The following is a 21075-nucleotide window of genomic DNA, read 5'->3' as shown; positions in this document are numbered from 1 at the left end:
TGAATAGCCAAAGTAATCTCTGAGAAGAAAATGAACTGGAGAATCAAACCTGCCTGACTTCAGACTCTCTCGACATAAGCACGATGTCTCAAGAAGTACGGACGGGCAACAAAGACAGAAAATAAGATCATGGAACGAATTAATAAGCCAGAGATTATAACACAAAACCTAATGGAGACCTTATCTTTGACAAAGGAGGCATGGATTACCAATTGGCAAAGACAACACTCTTTAACTAGTGTGCTGGAATACTGGTCAAACCACTGTAAAGAAGAAAACCTAAAACAACTTTCTAACACCATACACAAATAAACTCAAAATGGATAAAGATCTAAATAGTAAGAACAGAAAATCATAAAAAACTCCTAGAGGAGATACATATAGCAACAAGCAATCTCCGACATAAATCACGAGCAAGGATCTCTATAACCACTCCACAGAAAAGTTGGAAATAAAAGCACAAACTAAACAAATGGACCTATATGAAATTAAAAGCTTTTCGCAACTAACATAAGAAACTATAAGCAAGGTGAAAAGACAGCCCTCAGATTGGGAGAAAATAATAGCAAATGAAGAAACAGACAAAGGATTAATCTCAAAAATATACAAGCAACTCCTGAAGCTCAATTTCAGAAAAATAAATGACCCAATCAAAAAATGGGCCAAAGAACTAAACAGACATTTCTCCAAAGAAGACATACAGATGGCTAACAAACACATGAAAAGATGCTCAACATCACTCATTATCAGAGAAATGCAAATCAAAACCACAATGAGGTATCATTACACGCCAGTCAGGATGGCTGCTATCCAAAAGTCTACAAGCAATAAATGCTGGAGAGGGTGTGAGAAAAGGGAACCCTCTTACACTGTTGGTGGGAATGCAAACTAGTACAGCCGCTATGGAAAACAGTGTGGAGATTTCTTAAAAAACTGGAAATAGAACTGCCATATGACCCAGCAATCCCACTTCTGGGCATACACACTGAGGAAACCAGATCTGAAAGAGACACGTGCACCCCAATGTTCATCGCAGCACTGTTTATAATAGCCAGGACATGGAAGCAGCCTAGATGCCCATCAGCAGATGAATGGATAAGGAAGCTGTGGTACATATACACCATGGAATATTACTCAGCCATTAAAAAGAATTCATTTGAATCAGTCCTAATGAGATGGATGAAACTGGAGCCCCTTATACAGAGTGAAGTAAGCCAGAAAGATAAAGAACATTACAGCATACTAACACATATATATGGAATTTAGAAAGATGGTAACGATAACCTTATATGCAAAATGGAAAAAGAGACACAGAAATACAGAACAGACTTTTGAACTCTGTGGGAGAATGTGAGGGTGGGATATTTCAAAAGAACAGCATGTATACTATTTATGGTGAAACAGATCACCAGCCCAGGTGGGATGCATGAGACAAGTGCTCGGGCCTGGTGCACTGGGAAGACCCGGAGGAATCGGGTGGAGAGGGAGGTTGTAGGTGGGATCGGGATGGGGAATACGTGTAAATCTATGGCTGATTCATATCAATGTATGACAAAAAAAATAAATAAGTAAAAAAAAAAAGTTACAAGTGAATCTATTTACAAAATGGAAATATATATAGACTCACAGATAAAGAAAATAAATTTATTACCAAGGAGAAAGGGAGGGGGAAAGATAAATTGGGAGACTGGGGTTGACATATACAGAGTACTATACATAAAATAGATAACTGATAGGAACCTGCTGTATACACAGGGAACTCTACTCAATGCTCTGTAATACCTATATGGGTATTACATATAGGTAATGTAATACATAATACCTATATCAGAATAGAATCTAGGAAAGAGTGGATATATGTAAATGTATAACTGATTCACTTTGCTGTTTAGCAGAAGCTAATGCAACACTGTAAATCAATTGTGCTCTAGTAAAAATTAATTTTAAAAGATATCACAGGAAACACTTTGAACTATGTATGCAGACGGATGTCAGCTATAGTTATTATGGGGATCATTTTGCTGTATTTACACATATCCAATTCTTAATGTCATACACCTGAACCTAACAGTGGTTTATGTCAGTTATTGATGTTGTTTAGTCTCGGTCATGTCCAACTCTTTTGCAATTCCGTGGACTGTAGCCCACAAGGCTCCTCTGTCCATGGAATTTCCCCGGCAAGAATATTGGAATGGGTTGCCATTTCCTTCTCCAGGGGAATCTTCCCGACCCAGACGTGCAACCCATGTCTCCTGCATGGACAGACAGATTCTTTACCAACTGAGCCACCAGGGAAGCCCTTACATCAATTATACCTCAATAATAAAACATTTGAAAAATTAGAAAAACATTTAAAAATTCATAAGTCAAACTGTTGGTAGCTTGAAATTGGCCGTGGTAGGGGATATATGCCTCAGAAATCAGCAAACACTATAAATCAGGATTCTTTTTCCCCCTGAGAGTTAGCCTACCAGTACACCACTGCCTGTTCTCTTCCTTTTAAAAGTACATACACATATATACACGTGTGTGTGTGTGTGTGTGTGTGTGTGTGTGTAGCACTTCATTTCTTATAAGCAATAGCCTTTGAAGGATCTGATCAATCTTCTTTTCACAAAGAGACAGTTACTCTGGTAAACTGCCGTAGGTCCCTTAGGGAAATCTGAAGTGATCAGTATTACATAAACTTGCTGGGTGTTGTAGGGCTCTTCCTCCAGAAAACCCAGCCACCCCTTTAACTGACTGGCTCTCAAACTGAGAACAGAGACAACCGTAAATACTAGGGGAGGGTTTCATTATTTTCTAGTATAGCGAAATATATCATCTACATTCTTGATCTCTTTTGATTTTTAAAATCATGACATATGTTTTAAAATTTAGAGACAGTTACAAGGATGGTATAAAGCTCTCTTGTTTGTCCCAATTGTTTATATTTTGCTATCACTGAATTTTTATAGTCTTTCTCTCTCCGTGTGTGTGAAATTTTTCTGAATTATTTAAGTGTAAGTTGGAGATAAAATATTTATGTTACTCTGGGTATGATAGATGTTTATTTTTTTTAAGAACAAGGACATTCTCTTAATAACCATAACTCTCAAAATAAAAATTGACAGTAATATAATTCTGTTATATAATCCAGAGACCATAAGTATATTTCTTGTTCTTAATGTGGCCTCAGTAATACTTTTCATAGCTGTTATATTTTCCAGTCCAGAATCTAATGCAAGAACACACATTGCATTTAGGTATTCTTTCTACTTAGTCTCCATTACTCTGAAAGAGTTCCACAGGTTTATCTCTTCTGAATTTGACTTTTGTGAAAAGTAGAGGTCTCACAGCAACAAGTTTTTCTATATTTTTACTTGACATTTTAGCTTTAATAAAATACACATCCATGCCTGCATGTAAATCAGTACAATCTTTTGGACCATGGTTTCTTGAATAAGTTAAAATCTATTGTTATCACTATTTTCTGATGTTCCTAAAGTGACCAGTGTAAGCCCCCCAATCTAAACCCTGGGTCCTTTTTTTTTTTCCATTTATTTTTATTGTTGGAGGCTAATTACTTTACAATATTGTAGTGGTTTTTGTCATACATTGACATGAATCAGCCATGGATTTATATGTATTGCTCATCTCCATCCTCCCTCCCACTTCCCTCTCTACCCAATCCTTCTGGGTCTTCCCAATGCACCAGGCCCGAGCACTTGTCTCATGCATCCAACCTGGGCTGGTGATCTGTTTCACTATAGATAATATACATGTTTCGATGCTGTTCTCTCGAAACATCCCACCCTCGCCTTCTCCCACAGAGTCCAAAAGTCTGTTCTGTACATCTGTGTCTCTTTTTCTGTTTTGCATATTGGGTTATCATTACCATCTTTTAAAATTCCATATATATGCGTTAGTATACTGTATTGGTCTTTATCTTTCCGGCTTACTTCACTCTGTATAATGGGCTCCAGTTTCATCCTTCTCATTAGAACTGATTCAAATGAATTCTTTTTAATGGCTGAGTAATATTCCATAGTGTATATGTACCATAGCTTCCTTATCCATTCGTCTGTTGATGGGCATCTAGGTTGCTTCCATGTCCTGGCTATTATAAACAGTGCTGCGATGAACATTGGGGTGCACGTGTCTCTTTCAGATCTAGTTTCCTCGGTGTGTATGCCCAGAAGTGGGATTGCTGGGTCATATGGCAGTTCTATTTCCAGTTTTTTAAGAAATCTCCACACTGTTCTCCATAGTGGCTATACTAGTTTGCATTCCCACCAACTTATCTTTGACAAAGGAGGCAAGGATATACAATGGAAAAAAGACAACCTCTTTAACAAGTGGTGCTGGGAAAACTGGTCAACCACTTGTAAAAGAATGAAACTAGAACACTTTCTAACACCATACACAAAAATAAACTCAAAATGGATTAAAGATCTAAATGTAAGAACAGAAACTATAAAACTCCTAGAGGAGAACATAGGCAAAACACTCTTCGACATAAATCACAGCAAGATCCTCTATGACCCACCTCCCAGAATATTGGAAATAAAAGCAAAAATAAACAAATGGGACCTAATGAAACTGAAAAGCTTTTGCACTACAAAGGAAACTATAAGCAAGGTGAAAAGACAGCCCTCAGATTGGGAGAAAATAATAGCAAACGAAGCAACAGACAAAGGATTAATCTCAAAAATATACAAGCAACTCCTGCAGCTCAATTCCAGAAAAATAAATGACCCAATCAAAAAATGGGCCAAAGAACTAAACAGACATTTCCCCAAAGAAGACATACAGATGGCTAACAAACACATGAAAAGATGCTCAACATCACTCATTATTAGAGAAATGCAAATCAAAACCACAATGAGGTACCATTACTCGCCAGTCAGGATGGCTGCTATCCAAAAGTCTACAAGCAATAAATGCTGGAGAGGGTGTGGAGAAAAGGGAACCCTCTTACACTGTTGGTGGGCCCTTTTGAGATGTCCCTTCCTGCATATCTCAGTTGGTAAAGAATCTGCCTACAATGCTGGAGACCCGGGTTCGATTCCTAGGTTGGGAAGATCCCCTGGAGAAGGAAATGGTAACCCACTCCAGTATTCTTGCCTGGAGAATCCCATGGACAGAGGAGCCTGGCACGCTAGAGTCCATGGGGTCACAAAGAGTCAGATACGACTAGGCAATTAAACCACCACCACCACATCATTCTCAGGATACTTTCTTATTTTCTAGCATAACAAAATGTTCCAGTCTCATGTACCTTCCCTTCCTCAGCCCTAAAATCAGGTTTTTTCCCCTTAATGAGCCTAGGTTCCTTTTAGTGGAGAGTTATATTTAGAAACAAATATTTGACTTGTAGGGCTTCTCTGGTGGCCCAGCAGTAAAGAATCCACCTGCCAATGCAGGAGAAGCAGAGAGGTTTGGGATTGACCCCTGGGTCAGGAAGATCCCCTAGAGGAGGAAATGGCAACCCTCTCCAGTATTCTTGCCTGGAAAATCCCATGGACAGAGGAGCCTGGCAGACTATGGTCCATGGGGTCGCAAAGAGTTGGACACAATTTAGGGACTAAACAAAATATTTTACCTGTATATGTTTTTATTGTTATTGGTATATAACTGCTTATAGATCTCCTCAACAGATGGAGCAAGGAAAAGAAAATAACTACATACCCATCCCCTTCCCTAGACATGATATTTCTTTAGTGAGGCCTTGCAGAGACTTGCCCCTAGTTATTTCTCTAGAAACAAGGAAAAGTAAGGTTTTAAGAATGGCAGAATTATATTTAAAGGTAACTGCAGCATTTGAGGAGTCTGCATATTTTACATTTTGAAGAAACCAGTTTCTATTTGTAGTAGACTAATGATGACATAAAAAATTTAAATCAACTGTTTTTCTCTCTTGAATATGGCTCTGAAAGATATTTTCTACAAGTATTTGAAATCAGAATTTCAAAATTGTTAGAAATGACAAAAATGACCCTAAATATTGTCTTACTTTACAAATAAGTGTACTAAGAGAAAGAAATGCTAATTGTTTACAACCTTGGGATTATGAGTGGTAGAATTCAAAGATTACTTTGCTTGCCTTAATAGCTATTTGTTTAGCACATTTTCTCTTCACAATGGCTGTTGTATGTTATATACTAAATGATTGCATGACTGTTTCAGGGAAACATTATTTTCTTTGTACGTAAGACAAACATAACCTCTTCTGCTCTAAATATTAAGTATTTGATTGTAAAGTCACATAACTTAATTCTGGGTGGAATTTGATGTCTATATGACACACATCACCTGGTTACAAAAGGAAAACGCAGTTGGCAAGAGAATTGCTGGTTCACAGCTATATAGATATAAACATTATGAACGGGGTAAAGTTTTATCTGGGGGTCATTTTGGTCTCCTACACATTTGCTGTTTTCAATCTCTACTGCATTTTAATGTCATCAGACAATTTTCTACCTTATCTCCAGAAAAATTGATGGTAATATATTTGTAGTTAAACCTCCAGGGCCAATTTTATTCTTCACACCCACATATTCTCTTTCCACAATTACTGTATAAATCTTTGTTTTCCTTGTTTATGTAGAGCTCTCTGACACTATGCTTCATGACTTCTTTAGCTTTCTTCCTACTTTGTAATGCTTTTTGCTAGCGGCTCTCCAAGGACCATGAGAATATCTGGGAAATGTAATGTCTATGGAGAAGCACAAACTTTGCTTTATACATTTCTGAATAAAGGTTTCTAGTAGCAGAGTTAATTGACTCAAATACCAGACCCAGGTTGTATATTTTAAAAATAAAGCATACACACACACACACACACATGTATGCATATAATATGTAAACAGAGCTTAAATCATTTTTATGTGATTTACTGTTTTTATGTTTGTATAATGAGAAGGAAATGGCAACCCACTCTAGTATTCTTGCCAGAAAATTCCCATGGACAGAGGAGCCTGGTGTGCTACAGTCAATGGGGTAGCAAAGAGTGAGACACGACTGAGCACGCTTGCATGCACAGAATTCAGGAAGCATTTCTAGGTCCAAGGATGACAATTTGATTATCCATATATAGGAAATGCAGAATGATGTTTAGGTAACGGTCAGTGTAAATAATAAGATTGTAAAGATAGTAAAGAATCTATATTTACCCACACTATATAAGGATATAATTATGATTTTGAATGTTAGAGACATAAGATATCACAGAACGATAAATGGGCTATCTCTTGTTCCTTAGTAGATAAATGGGGCCCCAGTTGAAAAGAGATATTCTAAAGAGACCAACAAACAGCTGGAGATATAACTGCTTTTTAGGATTTGTTAAAAGGCTACATGGTGAGCCCTGGCACACTCAACCATTAGCCAACCATTATCATCTCCCTCTTTCTGATCATTTCTTGCCAGTTGCAGAGAAAAGGAGGAATGAAACTGTAAATTGTGTTTCTGCTACTACTTCAAATTCCATAAGCCATGGGTCTTGTCTAACATGGAGAGCAGAATAAATCAGGTGTATTTGTGTCAATTGGAATCATGTTCTTTTTTTATTGAAATATTGTTGATTTACAATTTGTGCTAATTTTTGCTACACAGCAAAGTGATTCAGTTATACATATTCACATATTCTTTTTATATTCTTTTCCATTATGGTTTATCATGGGATATTAGATATATTTCCCCGTGCTATAAAGTAAGAGCTTATTTATCCATTGAAAGCATGTTATTTTACCACTAAATCCTTCAATTTTTAAAACTTAAGAATAAAAACATTCCCTTATATAATGATTGATTAATGATCAAGACCAAGATATTTAACATTTTACATACTTCCCTATACACACACATATGTCATTCTCTTGTGAAATATCTCAGTATTAATTTGATGTTTATGACAAGTTTCATCTATTACATTTTTGTCAGGAATATCACAGGAATCAGGAATATGACAGAAGGCATCACAAAATATCACAGAAGGTAAAAGGCATGTGATATTAATTTGATTATATAGTTAAAAGGTTATCTTCAAAGTTTATCTACTATGAAGTCACTGTATTTCCCTTTCCCCTTCATAATTAATACTTTGTGGGGAGTACTTTGAAATTATGTTAATGTCATTTTCTTAGCAAAATTGTACTCTCAATCACTTAAATACTCACTGATTTTTCTAATTCCATCACTATTTCTATTTTTTTAATTGTAGGAATGAATTTATTTGCTTCAAGCATACTAGTCAACAACTGTTTACAAACTTGAGAAAGAAAATCAATTCTAACCTTTCATTTAACAAGCAACTCTTACTTATTGAGCCCGACTGTATACACAGTGCTGAGAGGAACCAACTATCTACTGATGAGGCAGTTTTAAATTAATGTATCTATTTAACAAACTTCTATTTTGTGTGTCAGGCACTATACTTTAGGTCCTGGGTGATTAGTGAATAAAAAACAGACATGATTCTATCCTTTGAAGTTTTCTGTCTACTGAAGGAAACGGTTACTAAATGAACAGTCACAGACATAAATATAGAGCTTTATTTCAGTGAGAATGACACAGGGCAGATGCCTGGTGCAAGGAGGGTAATATAGTAGTGGGGCTGATTGCATTAGCAAGAATCCTTCCCTACTGAAAGGATGACTGATCTGAAATCTGAAGGAAAAGGGGGCATTAATTCTGGGTGGGAGAGGAAAGAGCATTTCAGGCAGGTGCATGGGCCCTGCAATTGGAGAAGGTGTGGTACTGTTGGAGAATTGAAAGGACAATGTATTTTAACCTAAAGGACAAAGGCAATCAGTCATCTATGATAAAGATCTAAATTCATTCTCTTGTAATATTTCAAGCTGCATTTTTAGTTTTGCTTTCATCCATCCATTCATTTCAGGCATTCAACAAATGATTATTGCATATTATTATTCTGTGGAGGCACTGTGTTAGGTACAGATACAGCAGTGAGTAAGTCCACAGACCCTGGTCCTAAAGATCTCACAGGAAAAGAGGAAAGGATGCCTAGGTACTATGAGATCACAGAGGAAAAGCATCCACCTTGGTTTCCTGTCACCTGTCTATAGCACTCCGTGCCTTTCTGGCATGCTTAGTAACCATTCTGTCTCCTACCACTTACAGCTACCTGTTTCTCTGCAACTTTGTACATAGAACTAATGGTTGTTTATTAAACATCTCTGTGCCAGGGATTTAGGTCTCAGTGTAGTGCAGGCAACCCTACAAGATGATTAAAACAATGGCAACTTATAGATTAAGCACCGGATTAAGAAACACACTCCTTTTTCTCTGTTTTTTATCTTTTGAGTAGTAACCACTGTCCATCTAGCTGCCCAAACCAGAAAACCAAAAGACATTTTTAACATCTCTCCCGCTATCTTACATCTATTAGATGCCATGTCCTATAAATTCCAGCTGCCTAACAGCCATAAAGTATGTCCCCACGTACCCATTCACACTGCCGCTAGTTTAACTTGGGCCATTATCATCTATCAGCAATGTTCCTGCCATAGCTGCTTAGTAAATATTCTGTGCTTCACATTGACATGAATATGGTAATCCTAAAGTACAGATTTGTACATCCTAAAGTAGAGGCCCTGATGCTGGAAAGAGTTAAGGCAGGAGAAGAAGGAGACAACAGAGGACAGGATGGTTGGATGGCATCACCGACTCAATGGACATGAGTTTCAGCAAGCTCCGGGAGATGGTGAAGGACAGGGAAGCTGAGTGTGCTGCAGTCCATGGGCTAGCTAGCAAAGAGTCAGACACGACTGAGCAACTGTATGACAACAAAGTACAGGCTTAATCATGCCAATGCCCTGCTTAACGTCCTAGAGTGGGTCTCCATGACTCTTAAAGGAAACAAGTCCAGGATGTTTAACTCAGCCTATAAGACACTTTTGGAGAAGGCAATGGCCCCCTCACTCCAGTACTCTTGCCTGGAAAATCCCATGGACGGAGGAGCCTGGTAGGTTGCAGTCCATGGGGTCGCTAAGAATTGGACATGACTGAGCAACTTCATTTTCATTTTTCATACACTGGAGAAGGAAATGGCAACCCACTCCAGTATTCTTGCCTGGAGAATCCCAGGGACGGGGAAGCCTGGTGGGCTCCAGTCCATGGGGTCGCACAGAGTCAGACACGACTGAAGTGACTTACATTACATTACATTATAGGACACTTTAGGCTACTATCTACCTCTTTACCTTCACTTCATCTAATCAGGATTTCACAGTCTACACCAGTAGCCTGAGTGAAGCTCGCCAAGTATGCCTTTGCCTCTGGACCATCACTTCCTCTATTTGTAAACAGGCTACTTCAAGGAATAACCCTTCCTTCTCTCCTGTCTGCATGGCACCATGGATTCCTGTTTTATTCAATGGACTTTAATTTCTTATTGTTATTTATATATTTTGATGTTCAAAATATCCTAGACTTTTAAGTTAATTTTAAATGCCTTTTAAAGGCATTCTAAATTGTTTGTAGTTCTTTTAAAATGGTAAAATTTAAAGATAGTGAAATATTCAAATTTTAAATGTACTTTTTTTTGACAAATGCATACACCTATGTAACCCACATCTCTATCAAGACATAGAATATTTTCATACCCTATAGGGTTCTCTCCAGCCCCTTCCCAGATGAGATAAATCAGAAATGTTATTTTAATTTTAATTAGAATTTTAATTTCAATACATTTTAATAACTAGCCTAACTGAAAAATTGTGAGTTGTTTTCAAAGATATAGGATAAAATGTCTGTTCATTTGTTTGATAGCACATGTAAAATATTTTGTTTACTACTGAAAAATATGCCGTTATTCAAGGTTTGACTTTAAGAACTAATTTTGTTTCTCTACAGATGAAACTACTGAAGCTGAGAGAGAATCCAGGCTTATCCAAGTTTACGAAGTTGCTTTGTACTATCAATAGGATTAAAGTTATATATTTTGACATATAACTTGAAAATTGTTTTAGTATCCTTTGTAAATAGAAGTCTAATTCAACTTTAGTTTTGAAAAGCAAAACAGAATGCAAGTTATCAGTTCAAGCTATGGCTTTCTAACAAGATCTCATTCATTTTCTCACCAATATACCACTGGACACAGAATAAGATAAAAACTTGTATTGCAAAAAGCCCAGATTGACAGATAATTTAATGAGAGAATATGAAAGAAACTGACGTACATTATAAAGCAGATTGAATTTATTAACTATAAGATCTGTTTATGCTTCAATACATGATAAACTCTGGGTTTGCTTCATGAAACAGAATGTGATAGGTGTTGCCAATTTATTACCAATTCTTCACTTCCTCTCTGTAATAGAATTAATTGATGCATGTTCCTAGTTGACTTTGCAGTAGGTAGCTCTCACTAGAATGGTCAAAGTATCTTTTTTTGCCCCATTTTTTTTTTTTTTTAAACTTAGCCATGTAACATGCCTTGGCCAGTGAATGGACAGTTAACAACAGTGTGACACTTCTAAACCTAGATCTTATGAAATATACTGTTTTCACTTGTTCCTTTTATACTTCTACTAGTCCTCATGAGAAAGACATGTTCCAGGTACAAGGATGAAACAGACCTGAATCAGCACCACCCGGCTGACCAATGAATCAAGGAGCAAGGGAATTAAATGTTACTTTAAACCACTGAGATTCTGAGGTAGTTTGTTTCATAGAAAAACAGACTAATGTACAGAGATTACCTGGAAATATTGTACATGGTTGGGAGTCAATTCTTAACTCAGGAAAACAAAGTATTTCTTTCTATCCCTCAACAACTGTTAGGTGAAGATGGTGAACCTTCTGCAGTTATTTTCAGCTCTCATGGAAATGACTGCGCACACATGCAGAAACTTCAAATTAAAAAACAAAAATAACAAAACCAAACCCAGAAAAGCTTCTCATTTTGAATCAGCAATTGCTAAGTGGCAGGACTGACCACTGAGTAGTTCAACTGTAGCTCTGAAAAAGGACCCCCATACAAGTGAAGACTGATGAAGAAAAAATTCTTCATGCTTTCTCTTGGCAAATACTGTCTTTACTGATAATGAGTGAAAAGAAAAAAACACAAAACACAGGGTCCTTGAGCAAAAAGTGCCACGGTTATGAGGAAAGATGTCAGGCAAAGCACTTGATAATCTATATTAAAAAAAAAAAAAACATCTCAGAATATAATCTACTTCTAAATAGAAAAAAAGTTCTGTTTGATGAGCTCCATAATATACAATAATACAGAAAATATGGGAAAGAGGGAAAAGAAATTCACAAGAGGGAAGGAGGTTATAAAAGAAATAACACTACAGAATTGGATTAAAAGGCAACACAAATATACCTATATCTATGTATTTAGATAAATGGCAAAATTAAAATTAGGATAAATAATATTTAATGCTATGATGATTTTTTGGAAAGTATATACTACAAAGTTTTCATATTATTGAATGCTTCTGATTTTTGAAATTAGAGGTATTTTATTTAAAGATATTAACATTTTTATTTTAGATGATTATTTATTTGTTCTTTATAAAGTTAAAAATATTTTGGATGCTTATAACATTTTGCTTATAACTTTGGATGCTTATAACTTTTTATAAGCATAACTGAAAATATTAATAGTAAAAACATCTTTGAAACTCTCTCATTTAATGATAAATAAGGTTTTGATTAATCTTTTGATGAATAAAATATTTTTATTCTGATTATTTCTTAAGATTACATTCCAGAAATTGGATATTTTGACCAGAGATTCTTACGTTTAGAGATACTATTTGACTTCAAAAAATTTACTCATATTCCTCATAATATCCTTCCTCCTGCTCAGATACTGACAAATTACTCTCTGCAATGGTTCCGCCAATTTCCATTCTCATAAACAATGAAATTTGTTAGGCTGTAGCCAGTACTGAGAATTTTAATTGTTTAAACTTCAGGAATTTGATGGAATTATAGTAATGTAAGGATCTTGTCTGGAACTTGACAAGGAGAAGCTCTCTTATATGGTGGAACAAGATGGCCATATAAGCCTTAGTAGCCAGGGTTCCCTATGGGGGCAAAATAAATCTAACACAAAGAGACATAATCTAAATTCTGATGTCATCACTAGAATTACAGTATTTCATATTACTTCGAGTAATATCTTGGGTTATTTTATTTACATGTCAATGAATCTTTTTCTGTGTGTGCTTAAAGTAGTTTGAGTCGGATTTCTGTAGTATACAACAGAATGATGTCTCCTAACACATTGGTAAATGGTTACTATTTTTTATACTCAATTTGGGTATTTTTTCTGTAATTGCAACTTGATATTGGCATTATCAATTGTGCTAAATATATATATTTGCAGTCCAAGTTTTCAGAGTTTTTATCACCAATAGCATTTAACACCTTTTGTTCTCAACATTGTTTTTGAAAACATTGAAGTTGCCTTTTGTTTTCAGTAAAAACTTCAATCTGATACCCATATATTGGAATTTTAAAATATATTTTGCTGTTCCTATAAATTATGCATATACGGCATGGCTGTCTAATAATAAAATATATGTGAATTTTACTTTATTTTTTCCTGCTTTTTACATGCAAAATAAGAATGAATTATAAACTTAGCCTCTAAAGAGCAGAATTATTCTGTTTCCTTAAACAATAAACTTACCCTGTCATTTCCATTGAATTCCTTTTTTTGTTGTAAACAATCCTATTATTTATCTCAGAAAATTCTGAAATATTTTCCATCTGAAATAAAATTTGCTTTTGTTTGTTAAGGAGACATTGGAAACTTAAGGAAAGTCTTAGAAACATTATCCTATATGTGAGATGTTTTGTGCATTTTATTTAGCTATTTCTGTTTCTTTATACAAAAAATTATTTTGTGATGATATTTCAGAGCTCACTGATTCCATTTTGACCTTGGCTATATTTGTACATTTCAGTCATTTTTATATTCTATTTTTGCACATTCTTTCAAATTTAATTCCAACATACATTCATCTCTGCCCAGCGTGCTTAGAATCTTTGCCTATAACGGTCTACTTGTTTTTACTTTATTAAAAAGTTTTCCCTAAATCTTAAGCTCTCCTCTTTCTTAGACATACAAACTTTTAGGCTCAACAGAGCATAAGAAGAGTGTGAAATTTTAATCACTTTTCATTTTCACTTTTCATAGATCAGGGGTCAGCAAATTTTTTTTCTGTTACAGGCCAAATAATGATACTGTAGGTTTTGCTAGCCATAGGGTCTGTCACAGTTAGTAATTTGTGCTGTTGTAAAAGTAAAAACAGCCATAGATGACATGTGAATAAATGCGTTGCTGTGTACCAATAAACCTATCTATTAAAAAAAAAAAAAGGCATGATCAGGATTGGCCCATTAGCTGTACTTTTCTAACCCCTGTTATAGATAGGTAATTTTCTCATTGGCAATGAACTTTGGAAACAAACAAGAGGAAAACACTATGTTTCAATAATTGCAATATTTGTAGACTTCAAGTGTCTATAACTACAATTCTTGTCCTTAAGACATATGGAATAGTTTGACAATTTTTGCAAAGACAAAGACATGCAGTGTATTCAATCTTATCAATATAAAAATATATACTTCACTTTGATTTCTAGGTCTAGAAATTTTTATAAAACTAATTTCTGAAAAATATAAAGAGATAACTTTAGATATAAGCAGTAGGGATATATGAGAGAGAAGTTAGGTGAAAAACAGCTAAATTCACTGCAAACTTGAAAATTGGAACTGCTATAGGTATACTATTTTTCCCCTCTTCAAATGGTTATTCATGAGAATCAGGCTGAAGGTAAAAAGGTACAAAACAGAAAGAAACGTGGTCAGTCCCCCACCTGTTGATCTGTTGATCCAAGTCAGTGGGTCAGAGAACACCAAGAGGTGGCCAGACAGGGTATCTTTCTCTTGTTCCTAATCTTAGAGTAAAATCTCTTAGTTTTTCACTGTTGAGGAAGATGGTATCTGTGGACTTATTGTTTGTAGACCTTTTTACGTTTACATGCACAATACAATGAAATATTAATATAATGATAATATTAATAATGATAATAAGAGGAGGAATAGGAGAAACTAAAGTATTATTCAACATTTAAAAGGAAGGAAATTCTGCTATTTGTAACAGCATGGATGGACCTGGAGGGTATTATACTAAGTGAAATAATCAGACACAGAGGGACACCATAATCTTACTTATATGTAGAATCTGCTTCTTTCAGAAGCAGAGATTAGAATCATGGCTGCCAGGGGCTGTGGGGAGGGTTTCTGGGGAGGTGATGGTCACAGGGTACAAGTTTCAGTTGTGCAAGATAAATAGTTAATGATAATGTTGTTTTGTACATGTAGAATGGGTGTTTTAAGAGCATAGATCTTATGTTAAGTGTTCTTACCACACAGAAACAATAGAGAGGATGATGATAAAGGGAATAGGAGAAATTTTTGGCAGGTGATGTGTGTTTATGGCCTTGATGGTGGTGATGACTTTATGGTCATATCCTTATCCCTGGGCTTCCCTGGTAGCTCAGATGGTAAAGAGTCTGCCTACAATGAAGGAGACCCAGGTGTGATCCCTGGGCCAGGAAGATCCCCTGGAGAAGGAAATGGCAACCTACTCCAGTATTCTTGCCTGGAAAAATCACATGGACAGAAGAGCTGCGAAGAGTTGGACACGACTGAGCCACTAGCGCATACACACACCCTTATCCACAAAGTCATTGACTGTGTGCATTAACTGTACATTCAGCATTTTACCTGTGTAATACCTCAATGGTATCTCAGTAAACTGGTTTAAAACCCCTCTCATTTGTACATGAGTTATAAGCATAAGGATTGAACGTGATACCTACTACTATATGCTAAGAGAAAAAGGAAGTCGATCGTAAATTACAGACCACTTTAAAAAAAAAAAAAGAAAGTTCTTCCAGGGAAAGATGACATTTTAGAAAGATATAATACCCTACATTCTTAAAATTACAGAAAATAATACATCCTTTGATTCCATAAAATATTTTTCAAAAAAAATTAGTGCCATAATAAGATCAAGAACAGAAACCAGTGCTCATCAAACTGTAGATTACAACATCCTCATTTTCAAAATGAGCACACACTAGAAGCAGAGAGACATGTATGGCCAGCAAAGTCAAATTTACAGATGACAGACTTGAGGAAAATATTATAATAGAAAATTTAAAAGATCAACAGAAATTCTTGATTAAATAACCATGACATTCAGAGAATGTCTAACATAAATATAATTGTGTCCCTGGGGGAAAAAAGTACAAACAGAACAGGAATAACATTGAAAAATAAAGGAATAATTGTTTTGCATGAAAGAGGGCCTTCAACTGTTGTTTAAAAGTTCAGAGCTTAGCCAGTGATAAACTGATAAAGAACACAAAACAGCAAAGCATATCTTGGTGAAGTTGCTAAAATTCAAGTGCAAAGAAAGAACCTTACAAGCATTGAGCTAAGTAAAACAAGTCAGATATAGACAAAAAACATTTTTGACTACAACCTCCTCCAGGAGCAGTAGAAAAGTGCCAGAAAATTATTTAAAATATTTGCTACAGAAGTAGTTCTCAAAGTGATGTCTGAGTTCCTTAGGGGCCTGTAAAAACTTTTTATAAATCAAAACTAATTTCACAAAAGTACTGAGATGTCATTTGCTATTTTATCTTCCATTTTCTAAAAATGTATAATGGAGTTTTCTAGAGACTCTATGATGTGTGATATTCCAAGAGATGGAAGCAGATATGAGATTCTATTCATTTTCTATTAAGCTGAATGTTGGACAGATTTGCAAGAACATGAAACAATGAGGTTGGAAAAGATGACTGATATGATTTCAATCTTCTTAAATTTATTAAGACTTGTTTTGCAGTCTAACATATGATCCATTAATAACCTTGAGCTAGATATTTCAACTTTCTAAAATACTTGTAATGTAGGCAGTGTGCTATGATTTTATAATTCCCAACACCACCTTCTTTGTCGCTCTACTGGGAGTTCCCTCTCTTGGTCGCACTATCAGAATTTCCCGTCCCCTTTTGTACTTCCTTCTTTTCTAGAGCCTTCTAAAAGTGAGGGCTTCAGCAAATTCATTCATTTCCTCTTTTAGTTATATTTGCATTTCAAATCAGAAGTTCTGTAGAGATTTACGCTTGCCCCTCTTCCATACCATAAACTGAAATATGGAAGAGAATACTTTAAAAAGTAGAGGCCATATTCTGGATAGTTTTAATATTTACTATACAGCAAGTATTCTTCTACATACTAGGAATATAAATGAGATGGCAAAAGTGTAACATAGAAGAAAAGACACCAAACAGAGTAGGCTAAGATAGACGTTAGATACCTATATAGAAATAAGTGAAGCTTATAATTGGGGGTTTGTGAGGTTTCTCAGAGACTCAAACCATGAAATAATATGTTCTGATTTCTAACAATAACAAGAATGCATTTCATCCCAAGGAAGGGAAACATTAAAATTGTCTAATATTTAGCATCTCCAGAGGTTTTTATAATATATGCCTGATATTCCAATGAAATACTCCTAACCTGTTGATTCATTCCACGAGAACATGAAATATTCAAAGAGTATCAGAAAAAATAGAATAAAACAGGATGCAATCCTTATTGTCAAGAATATCTCAATTATCTTTAGATTTCAAATTCAATTTACTCTTATAGATCTAATGTTTCTGTTAGAGATCAAATGTGTCTGATGTTGAGTTTTCTCAACTTGAATTTTCTTTCTTGTTCACTTTGCTAGAACTGACTCCATAGCTATCTTTTCCAGAGTACCATAAGCTGCTTTTTATTTAAAAATAGCCCTTCTCCTCTTATATATATTCTCATCATGAGTTTTTGTTGTTGTTGTTTTTTTTTTTTTTGAGTTTTAAAGACAGTAAAACCAGGCTCAAATTCCAGATTTGTCAGTGACAGTCTTGGAAAACATGGACAAAGCCTTAATTATTTGAAATATCCATATTTTATATGTAAATAAAATTTTATATTCTATGTAAATTCTCGGCACAACGCACAGTACATAGTACACATAACAGGGAATACAACTGTAGATGTGTAGTTTGTTCTCTCACCAGGGCAAGATGGAAAATGTTCTCTGCCTTCACAACTTTCTCAGTTATTAGCAATCTATGTGGTATGGAGGGCAACTCCTGTCAAGTTTTCCCCGTTCCAAATGAAACATACGGGAGGAATATGCTATTTGATTCTGCCTAATCGTGTATTTTCCCAACATTTTTTATATTATATCTGGAGCTCAACTTTTAAAATCTGAGCCAAAAATTTGTTGCTATAACCATACACTCTGATTTTGCCATTCAAAGATGCCTATTACAAAGAATGGTGGTCTCATGCATGAACTGAAGAGGGCAGATAAACTTCTCAATAAAATGTCACAAAAATCAGATGAAACTTCACAATATCATCTCCCTTCCTCAAAAGGTCATTTGCTCCCTTGAAACTTTCTTTAACTTAGATTTCTAGTATTTTCCTCCCATGTTAAACACAAGTCTATTTTAGAATAGTCTTCACAGATATTTACAACACTGTCTCACCTCCCAGAGGAAATGCAAAGTACACAGTTTGTGAGCTGACATACAGGCATTTGGCATCTTGTTAAAAATGCTGATTTGATTTGTGGAAATTTTTTATTTCTACAGGAACCATACGTCAAGTAAATAAAAAGTTAAAAATGTTTTCAATATCACATGGATTTGACCATGTAAGGTGAAAATAAAACTAGAAGGTTTATTAATTATTGGTGCTTAGGATGGCATATGCCTCCTTTAGCCTGAAATAAGATCAGGACATTTGCCCTGAGACATCATCAAGTGACTTTCTGAAAAAGTATAAAAGTCTTATTTTTCTATCAGCTTCATTTTATAATTTTATGAAAGACTATCAAATTTTACTCATGATATTTTAAAACTTATTTAGTAATCCCAGTACAACTTTATGTTAATGCACAGTTTTACTAGGAATTGAAGTTGGACTCATAGGAGTATAATTTCCAAGGGCATATGTCATGGTACTTCATAAGTTATTTTATTCTTTCAACCTTACTTTATTGGCCTTTTTAATATATTGGCTGTATTACACTATGAGATTCACAGTAGATCCTAAGTCCTCACAAAGACCCTGTGTTTATATTTACTGTGCTCTAATTCAAGCTGCAAACATCTTAAAGGTCCTGGAGTTCAAATGACAATGTGAAATTTTCAAGATTATTTTAGAAGGCAACTAATGTTACTGTAGTGTAGAACGGCAGTTAGAAATAGACATTACCGTACATTTTTAAATTATTATAGATCAGTTCCATAATGACTTATCCACATTTACAAAACCACAGAGCTCTAAAACTGAAGGAATTTTTTTTGTTTGTTTAATGCCAAAACTCACTGATCAGCTAAATCTGACACAAATAGAAGTGAAGCTATTCGTAATTTTTATTTATCCCACTTAGTCTGAATAGCTATATGGTTTGCTATAGATTTGTCAATATGGCAACAGAGTATTACCCTAGACTCTGATGAATATTATTAATACATAGTAAATGATATACATGTCATAATAAGTTTTTTAAAAGCGCAGTATAATATAAAAGAATAACACATGTATATTAGATTGCTAGGGCTATCATAACAAAATACTATAGGCTGGGTGGCTCAAACAACCTAATATTTTCTTACAGTTCTAGAAGTTAGAAGATCAAGGTGTTGGCAGATTTGGTTTCTTCTGAGACCTCTAAAGATTATAGGGCCTCAATATATAAATTTACAGGGGGCACCATTCAGTCTATAACAATATGAAGAGTTTAGTAAAATTTTCACGCACAGCTACACCATTGCCAGCACCACAGAAACCCTTCTTATTTTCCCTTCCTGCCACTACCCCTATACCATCAAGGGAAATCTATGCTAATTTCTATTTGCATAGATTGAGTATTTTCCTCTTGTATTGTATATGAATGGAATCATATATCACATGCTCTTTCATCTACAGCTTCTTTCAATTCACTTCATCTATCATGCTTTGTATCATTATAGATAATTCACTCATTCTGTTGAACAATAAATTGTGTTGCTAAATCAATTTATCTGTTCTATCACTAATGGACATTTGGATAATTTCCAGTTTTGAGCTACCACAAATAACACTGCTATGAGCTTCCTTTCACATGTCTTTTAATGAACATTATAGAGTAGTGAGATGGCTTGTCATAAAGTATGATTATGTTGAGCTGTTGTAAGTCTGCTTTGCCATGTTCCAAAGTTGCGAGACCAGCTGAAACTACCATTTGAAAAATTTCATGCAAGTGATGTCTGTTTCATAAAGGCAGATACTCTAATTTAGAATCAATATAGGAAATCAAAGATAGCTCAGGAAAAGCATTAGAGAGAAAATGGGAGCCTCCACAATATTAAGATATGACACATACATCAGGGAAGTGTGCAAAGTACTACTGTACCAATACAAAGAATTAAAGGATAAAAATGAACATGGCTGTGTTTCATAATCATTTTTCTTAACTGAGAATAATAGATACTGGTTTCAAATGATTAGGGATCAGAAATGGAACTAAGAACTTCTTGATTCAAGGAGCTGTGATTAGACCATGTAACTAAGTACCAAGGAAAGTTTTGAAGCAATCTTCCTTCTAGCATGAAATGATTTTTAAAATTAAATTATTAATTTTATAATTAAAATATAATAAAATTATTATAATTTTACAACAATGTAAAATTATATCTGGGCATCTCTTACAAACTCAAATTCCTTATTATCTTCTTCAAAGAATGGTCATGACAATGAGTGTGCCTATCAACTCCCCCATTTGCTTTCAATCCGTTTCTTGAACTTGTCCTAACTTAATTTTCATTGATGGGCACTGAATCCTTCAAATTCTCTAAGGATCATTTACCAAGAGGTTTCTAGGTGCGTTTGGCCAATAGAAACACAACAAGGAGTTTGGGGGATCTGAGGAGGGAAAATAGCCGGTACTTCCTGCTTCTCCTCCTTTTTTCCAGCCCTCCTCAAGCAGCCTCC

The 21075-nt window shown here is 35.1% G+C and overlaps 1 long non-coding RNA gene across 1 annotated transcript; it reads left to right on the top strand.

The window, feature by feature from the left end:
- The first annotated feature begins 7938 nt into the window (after nt 1-7938).
- On the top strand, nt 7939-20634 carry LOC122427467. The gene is made up of 3 exons (XR_006265428.1): nt 7939-7977; nt 10858-10972; nt 20572-20634. It is a non-coding gene; the product is annotated as an uncharacterized LOC122427467 (long non-coding RNA).
- Nucleotides 20635-21075: the final 441 nt, after the last annotated feature.

Source organism: Cervus canadensis, chromosome 25, assembly GCF_019320065.1.
Source record: "Cervus canadensis isolate Bull #8, Minnesota chromosome 25, ASM1932006v1, whole genome shotgun sequence".
Classification (NCBI taxonomy): Eukaryota; Metazoa; Chordata; class Mammalia; order Artiodactyla; family Cervidae; genus Cervus; species Cervus canadensis.
The sequence above is the reverse complement of the archived record's forward strand: the minus strand, read 5'-3'. Positions and strand labels throughout refer to the sequence as shown.